General features: G+C 39.5%; 1 long non-coding RNA gene across 1 annotated transcript; it reads right to left on the bottom strand.

Annotated features, from left to right (window-relative positions):
* Positions 1-2,633: 2,633 nt before the first annotated feature.
* Positions 2,634-4,442, bottom strand: LOC115172149 (uncharacterized). Its single transcript, XR_003871399.1, has 3 exons — positions 4,179-4,442; positions 2,985-3,077; positions 2,634-2,804 (listed from the first exon to the last, which is right to left on the bottom strand). It is a non-coding gene; the product is annotated as an uncharacterized LOC115172149 (long non-coding RNA).
* Between the last annotated feature and the right edge of the window lie 5,190 nt (positions 4,443-9,632).

Genomic DNA, 9,632 nt, shown 5'->3' with positions numbered 1-9,632 from the left:
TACAGCCTTTTGGAGGTCACTAGCCTTTTGTAAAGCCTCTAGATCAGTACATCCAGGAAGGAGTAAATGTGATAGACCTACAGCCTTTTGGAGGTCACTAGCCTTTTGTATAGCTTCTAGATCAGTACATCCAGGAAGGAGTAAATGTGATAGACCTACAGCCTTTTGGAGGTCACTAGCCTTTTGTATAGCTTCTAGATCAGTACATCCAGGAAGGAGTAAATGTGATAGCCATTCCAGATTTGGACACTGGACCTCTCTGACCTTCTTAACTGATTACCAGGATTGAAAACGTTGATGAGATATACCTTCTTATTTGTAATGATTTCTGATTGCATGAGACTATCTAGTTTCCTTCTCTGACCCCCTCCTCCTTGGGGTTGTCGGACTAATTGCACAACAAGTTCTAAGGTCCTATCAGCTATGATGGATAAATTAGATTGAACAAGACGTTCCAGCAGGGCTATAAATTCTTCAATGTCCGCTTTGCCATTGGGTAAAACAAGAGCTGCTGTGTTTTGCAGACTATCACCACATATTTCAAGCTGTAAGACATGACGAGGTTCAGCTAAATCTGTAGCCCGTTCTAAAAGTTCTCCTAGATTATCCAAAATCATCACATAAAAATTCTGCATAATCATGGCTCTGATTCATACATGTGAAATTAAAAAACTGACGAATCTCTGTATTGTTAAATTTATTGCGGTACAAAACATGGACACTTCTATCAAGACCGTCCCCCATCTGATTTATTACACAATTTTCCAATTCATCAAATTCAACGTGTGGTTTCTCATTGTCTTCATAGCCTGCCGGGGTTGTAGGGGCCATGTGGATGTGTGTGGGGGTGTTGAAGGAGGGGTGAGCTCATTAATTTGGTTAATTATGGAGATCAGTTGTGGGGGGAACCTGTTTTAATGTGTGATCATGTGTAGAATTTATAGGAGGTGGGGGGTGTTGTGTGGGGGGGGGGTGGTGTTGAAGGAGGGGTGAGCTCATTAATTTGGTTAATTAAGGAGATCAGTTGTGGGGGGAACCTGTTTTAATGTGTGATCACGTGTAGGATTTATAGGAGGTGGGGGGTGTTGTGTGGGAGGGGGGTGGTGTTGAAGGAGGGGTGAGCTCATTAATTTGGTTAATTAAGGAGATCAGTTGTGGGGGGAACCTGTTTTAATGTGTGATCATGTGTAGGATTTATAGGAGGTGGGGGGTGTTGTGTGGGGGGGGGGTGGTGTTGAAGGAGGGGTGAGCTCATTAATTTGGTTAATTATGGAGATAAGTTGTGGGGGGAACCTGTTTTAATGTGTGATCATGTGTAGGATTTATAGGAGGTGGGGGGTGTTGTGTGGGGGGGTGGTGTTGAGGGAGGGGTGAGCTCATTAATTTGGTTAATTATGGAGATAAGTTGTGGGGGGAACCTGTTTTAATGTGTGATCATGTGTAGGATTTATAGGAGGTGGGGGGTGTTGTGTGGGGGGGGTGGTGTTGAAGGAGGGGTGAGCTCATTAATTTGGTTAATTATGGAGATAAGTTGTGGGGGGAACCTGTTTTAATGTGTGATCATGTGTAGGATTTATAGGAGGTGGGGAGTGTTGTGTGGGGGGGGGTGGTGTTGAAGGAGGATTGAGCTCATTAATTTGGTTAATTATGGAGATTAGTTGTGGGGGGAACCTGTTTTAATGTGTGATCATGTGTAGGATTTATAGGAGGTGGGGGGTGTTGTGTGGGGGGGTGGTGTTGAGGGAGGGGTGAGCTCATTAATTTGGTTAATTAAGGAGATCAGTTCTGGCGTTATTCTAGAAGTTTCCATGTTACACACGGCTTTTATCGTTTGTTTGGGCGTTTTTTAATCAAATTGATGCTTATCAATCGTGGCATGGTTTTATGCCAGAAGGAGAGGTCTTGGCTGTACTGCCGCCTTAGTAAAGCAACCATATGTTTGTGTAGCTGGACCTCTCTGTCTTTTAGAGCCCTGTAAAATGATGTGAGAAACCTATCTAGTAACTGTACCTCTCTGTCTTTTAGAGCCCTGTAAAAGGCTGTGTGAAACCGATCTTCAATCAGTAGAGGCTCTACCTCAGAACTGATTCATCCTCATCAACACATCATCCTCATCAACACATCATCCTCATCAACACATCATCCTCATCAACACATCGTCCTCATCAACACATCATCCTCATCAACTCATCATCCTCATCAACACATCATCCTCATCAACACATCATCCTCATCATCCTCATCAACACATCGTCCTCATCAACACATCATCCTCATCAACACATCGTCCTCATCATCCTCATCAACACATCATCCTCATCATCCTCATCGTCCTCATCAACACATCATCCTCATCATCCTCATCAACACATCATCCTCATCATCCTCATCATCCTCATCGTCCTCATCAACACATCATCCTCATCAACACATAATCCTCATCATCACATCATCCTCATCATCACATCATCCTCATCATCCTCATCATCCTCATCAACACATCATCCTCATCAACACATCGTCCTCATCATCACATCATCCTCATCATCCTCATCATCCTCATCAACACATCGTCCTCATCGTCCTCATCATCCTCATCGTCCTCATCATCCTCATCAACACATCATCCTCATCATAGCTCAACCCTTCATCAGCACCTTCATTGACCTCATCATCCTTGACATAAACACCATTGAATGTATCAACTGGTTTAGGTGTTTTACTCAGTATGTCATCAGCATCATCTTCCTCCTCTTCATCCTGTTGTATTGGGTCTTCTGTGTTTGTATTGGCCTTGGAGGAGTCTGAAAGAAAAATATATATAAAATAGTGTATTAAAATTAAAATATATATAATAATAATATTAAATAACCAATAATAGTGATAAACGAGAAAATTATTTAAAAAAAATACACATCAATATATCGTAACTCCCTGTTTCTGTTTGTCACTGTTAGGTCTTGTTTTCTTGTTAGTTAAATGACCTTTTGTTGTTTGATGCCTGTTTTTCAGAGGAGTCGATGTTGTGTTTCCTACCCCGTTGTCCTCTTGATGTGTTCACTCGGAAAGATTGCTGTCTGAAAAAAATAACAATATTTGAAATTGTTTTAAGGTATTCTTTCAAAAAATTATAACTATAATAAAAACAGGGCATACCGTATCCATAAAGAGCATGCTCGTCAATCCAATCATTTTCAGACGAGTCGTCCTTCTCGGTCAGAGGTGAGGCCGCTCGGTGTACTTGAACTAAATACCTGATTAAATACTGAATGTCTAGGGTTCTGGGGAGCCTTGCAGGACTATGATATGGTGTAGGTACCTGATTAAATACTGAATGTCTAGGGTTCTGGGGAGCCTTGCAGGACTATGATATGGTGTAGGTACCTGATTAAATACTGAATGTCTAGGGTTCTGGGGAGCCTTGCAGGACTATGATATGGTGTAGGTACCTGATTAAATACTGAATGTCTAGGGTTCTGGGGAGCCTTGCAGGACTATGATATGGTGTAGGTACCTGATTAAATACTGAATGTCTAGGGTTCTGGGGAGCCTTGCAGGACTATGATATGGTGTAGGTACCTGATTAAATACTGAATGTCTAGGGTTCTGGGGAGCCTTGCAGGACTATGATATGGTGTAGGTACCTGATTAAATACTGAATGTCTAGGGTTCTGGGGAGCCTTGCAGGACTACGATATGGTGTAGGTGCCTGATTAAATACTGAATGTCTAGGGTTCTGGGGAGCCTTGCAGGACTATGATATGGTGTAGGTACCTGATTAAATACTGAATGTCTAGGGTTCTGGGAGCCTTGCAGGACTATGATATGGTGTAGGTACCTGATTAAATACTGAATGTCTAGGGTTCTGGGGAGCCTTGCAGGACTATGATATGGTGTAGGTGCCTGATTAAATACTGAATGTCTATGGCTGCTTGCAGGCCTGTACAGTATATGTGTGACAAATCTTTGATTCTTGGTCTGTTTTAAGTTTTGTCAAAGCCGGCCGCACAGAACGGTAGAATATCGTCATTTTCAATACACTCGAAGTCATTCAAGGGTAGAACCCATAATGCCTCTGGTGCTCTTGTCTGGGGGCTGATTAGGTTTTTAAAATTGTGGACACAAATTTTTTAATGCTTAATATATAAAGATTATTACACATTATATTATTGACTCACATCTATAGTATCTTGATGGTGGGACTGAGTAAAGATACACCTGCAGTCTGTTGGTCCTCAAAATCATCGTCTTCTATAATGATCACTTCTGATGGTTGATGATCCAAATCAATTATTGCTGGTAACACCTGGGTAAATGTAGGGTATCCTATAGATGTTTTAAATAATATAAAATATATGTATATATTTATAAAAATATATTAAAAAAAATATTAAAAAATAAATACATTTGACATAAAACACCATATAGTAACAATATTAATTACCTGAACATTGGATGTCATCCACGTTTTAAATATTAAAATATATTTATACAAAATATATACATTTTTACTAAAAAACACATACAATTGACATAAAAACAACATATAGTAATAATATGAATTACCAAATCCATATGTATAACAACTGTTAAATATTTGAAGAAACCTTATGAGAGAGAGAGAGTGGATGTTCAGGTGGTAAATATGATCAAATATATATTTATCTATGTTATTATTATGCTAACATTTTAGCTACATTCAACAAAGACACATCTAAAATGAAAAAGTCACATAATGTTTGGTTATGTAACTGAACATCCACTAGGTGGCGCCATTGATCCACTAGGTGGTGCCATTGATCCACTAGGTGGTGCCATTGATCCACTAGGTGGTGCCATTGATCCACTAGGTGGTGCCATTGATCCACTAGGTGGTGCCATTGATCCACTAGGTGGTGCCATTGATCCACTAGGTGGTGCCATTGATCCACTAGGTGGTGCCATTGATCCACTAGGTGGCTCCAGCCTCTCTGAGTGAGTGAGGGCTATTTAACCGCCTGATAAATATGCTTTATCCAAAACATGTTGGGATAAACCCATATGTAGACCCTAGTCCATTCTGGTTTAACACATAAATACCTATGTAGGTCCTAGTCCATTCTGGTTGAACACATAAATACCTATGTAGACCCTAGTCCAATCTGGTTTAACACATAAATACCTATGTAGGTCCTAGTCCATTCTGGTTTAACACATAAATACCTATGTAGGTCCTAGTCCATTCTGGTTTAACACATAAATACCTGTGTAGACCCTAGTGCATTCTGGTCCATATAAATATATTTAACACCTTATTAAAAATCATTCCGTTATAATATACAATATTAACACAATTTTTTTCTGACATTTTTTTAAATTTAAATTTATTTCAGACTCCCCTTCTGTTTATGCTGGGAAGTCTTTTGGAGGTTCAGAGGTCATGAGGTCCTTGGCCGCAACAACAGCCTACTGTTTTCAGACAGTTGTTTCAAAGACCTTCCACACACACGCACACACACACACACACACACACACACACACACAACATACACAACATTCTCACACACATGGAGAAAGAGAGAGACACAGAGATTGAATGAAATATCAGGCTATGTAAATGACTTTTTTTACATTTTTATCTTTAGTACCTAAATGCATACATATTACATGTTATTATTGAACAATCCTACATATACATGTTTTATAAGTAATTCCTTTTCTTAGAGAAAAAGGCCTTGGGAATAATCTATTGTAAACTAACACCTCCATCCATCTCTAAATCCCCATCATCAAGATGTGGCCGGTTCAGACACTGTCTCCTCCCCCTTTGATCTCCAGACCCTTCCAGGTTTGGTATGTTTTCTGTTCCATGATATATCAACCTTCTGGCCTTTAGGCCCATGTTCTGTCTTGAAGACAGAAAGTCCCATAGACGCGAATGTTCACGATGTTGGAAAGTAATTTCCACATGTTTCATCATTTCAAGGACTTTAAAATAATCTCCCCACCTGAAGCACAAAATAGTTGACCTCTGTGCAGAAAATACAACTAACAGATCTGGTAGCTTTGGAGAATACATACCAACTAACAGATCTGGTAGCTTTGGAGAATACATACCAACTAACAGATCTGGTAGCTTTGGAGAATACATACCAACTAACAGATCTGGTAGCTTTGAAGAATACTTACCAACTAACAGATCTGGTAGCTTTGGAGAATACATACCAACTAACAGATCTGGTAGCTTTGGAAAATACATACCAACTAACAGATCTGGTAGCTTTGGAGAATACATACCAACTAACAGATCTGGTAGCTTTGGAAAATACATACCAACTAACAGATCTGGTAGCTTTGGGGAATACATACCAACTAACAGATCTGGTAGCTTTGGAGAAAACATACCAACTAACAGATCTGGTAGCTTTGGAGAAAACATACCAACTAACAGATCTGGTAGCTTTGGAAAATACATACCAACTAACAGATCTGGTAGCTTTGGAAAATACATACCAACTAACAGATCTGGTAGCTTTGGGGAATACATACCAACTAACAGATCTGGTAGCTTTGGGGAATACATACCAACTAACAGATCTGGTAGCTTTGGGGAATACATACCAACTAACAGATCTGGTAGCTTTGGGGAATACATACCAACTAACAGATCTGGTAGCTTTGGGGAATACATACAGACTAACAGGTCTGGTAGCTTTGGGGAATACATACCAACTAACAGATCTGGTAGCTTTGGGGAATACATACCAACTAACAGATCTGGTAGCTTTGGAGAATACATACCAACTAACAGTGTGAATACCAACTAACAGTGTGAATACATACCAACTAACAGTATTACCAATAACCTCTTACCATTACCAATAACAAATGATACAACAAAACATGCTAACCTCTCACCATTACCAATAACAGAGACTACAACAAAACATGCTAACCTCTCACCATTACCAATAACAGAGGCTACAACAAAACATGCTAACCTCTCACCATTACCAATAACAGAGGCTACAACAAAACATGCTAACCTCTCACCATTACCAATATAGGAGACTACAGCAAAACATGCTAACCTCTCACCATTACCAATAACAGAGGCTACAACAAAACATGCTAACCTCTCACCATTGCCAAGAACAGAGGCTACTACAATACATGCTAACCTCTCACCATTACCAATAACAGAGTCTACAACAAAACATGCTAACCTCTCACCCTTACCAAAAAAGGAGACTACAGCAAAACATGCTAACCTCTCACCATTACCAATAACAGAGGCTACAACAAAACATGTTAACCTCTCACCATTACCAATAACAGAGGCTACAACAAAACATGCTAACCTCTCACCATTACCAATAACAAATGATACAACAAAACATGCTAACCTCTCACCATTACCAATAACAGAGACTACAACAAAACATGCTAACCTCTCACCATTACCAATAACAGAGGCTACAACAAAACATGCTAACCTCTCACCATTACAAATAACAGAGACTACAACAAAACATGCTAACCTCTCACCATTACCAATAACAGAGACTTCAACAGAACATGCTAACCTCTCACCATTACCAGTAACAGAGGCTACAACAAAACATGCTAACCTCTCACTATTACCAATAACAAATGATACAACAAAACATGCTAACCTCTCACCATGACCAATAACAGAGACTACAACAATACATGCTAATCTCTCACCATTACCAATAACAGAGGCTACAACAAAACATGCTAACCTCTCACCATCACCAATAACAGAGGCTACAACAAGCATGCTAACCTCTCACCATTACCAATAACAGAGGCTACAACAAAACACGCTAACCTCTCACCATTACCAATAACAGAGGCTACAACAAAACATGCTAACCTCTCACTATTACCAATAACAGAGGCTACAACAAAACATGCTAACCTCTCAACATTACCAATAACAGAGGCTACAACAAAACATGTTAACCTTTCACCATTACCAATAACAGAGGCTACAACAGAACATGCTAACCTCTCACCATTACCAATAACAGAGGCTACAACAAAACATAATAACCTCTCACAATTACCAATAACAGAGGCTACAACAAAACATGCTAACCTCTCACCGTTACCAATAACAAATGATAAAACAAAACATGATAACCTCTCACCATTACCAATAACAGAGGTTACAACAAAACATGCTAACCTCTCACCATTACCAATAAAGGAGACTACAGCAAAACATGCTAACCTCTCCCCATTACCAGTAACAGAGGCTACAACAAACATGCTAACCTCTCACCATTACCAATAACAGAGGCTACAACAAAACATGCTAACCTCTCACCATTACCAATAACAGAGGCTACAACAAAACATGCTAACCTCTCACCATTACCAATAACAGAGGCTACAACAAAACATGTTAACCTCTCACCATTACCAAAAACAGAGGCTACAACAAAACATGCTAACCTCTCACCATTACCAATAACAGAGGATACAACAAAACATGCTAACCTCTCACCATTACCAATTACAGAGACTACAACAAAACATGCTAACCTCTCACCATTACCAATAACAGAGAGTACAACAAAACATGCTAACCTCTCACCATTACCAATAACAGAGGATACAACAAAACATGCTAACCTCTCACCATTACCAATAACAGAGACTACAACAAAACATGCTAACCTCTCACCATTACCAATAACAGAGGCTACAACAAAACATGCTAACCTCTCACCATTACCAATAACAGAGGATACAACCAAACATGCTAACCTCTCATCATTTCCAAAAACAAAGGCTACAACAAAACATGCTAACCTCTCACCATTACCAATAACAGAGGATAAAACAGAACATGCTAACCTCTCACCATTACCAATAACAGAGGCTACAACAAAACATGCTAATCTCTCACCATTTCCAATAACAGAGGCTACAACAAAGCATGCTAACCTCTCACCATTACCAATAACAGAGGCTACAACAAAACATGCTAACCTCTCACCATAACCAATAACAAATGATACAACAAAACATGCTAGCCTCTCACCATTAACAATAACAGAGGCTACAACAAAACATGCTAACCTCTCACCATTACCAATAACAGAGGCTACAACAAAACATGCTAACCTATCACCATTACCAATAACAAATGATACAACAAAAGATGCTAACCTCTCACCATTACCAATAACAGAGACTACAAAAAAACATGCTAACCTCTCACCATTACCAATAACAGAGGCTACAACAAAACATGCTAACCTCTCACCATTACCAATAACAGAGGCTACAACAAAACATGCTAACCTCTCACCATTACCAATATAGGAGACTACAGCAAAACATGCTAACCTCTCACCATTACCAATAACAGAGGCTACAACAAAACATGCTAACCTCTCACCATTGCCAAGAACAGAGGCTACTACAATACATGCTAACCTCTCACCATTACCAATAACAGAGAGTACAACAAAACATGCTAACCTCTCACCATTACCAATAACAGAGGATACAACAAAACATGCTAACCTCTCACCATTACCAATAACAGAGACTACAACAAAACATGCTAACCTCTCACCATTACCAATAACAGAGGCTACAACAAAACATGCTAA

Source organism: Salmo trutta, chromosome 33, assembly GCF_901001165.1.
Source record: "Salmo trutta chromosome 33, fSalTru1.1, whole genome shotgun sequence".
Classification (NCBI taxonomy): Eukaryota; Metazoa; Chordata; class Actinopteri; order Salmoniformes; family Salmonidae; genus Salmo; species Salmo trutta.
The sequence above is the reverse complement of the archived record's forward strand: the minus strand, read 5'-3'. Positions and strand labels throughout refer to the sequence as shown.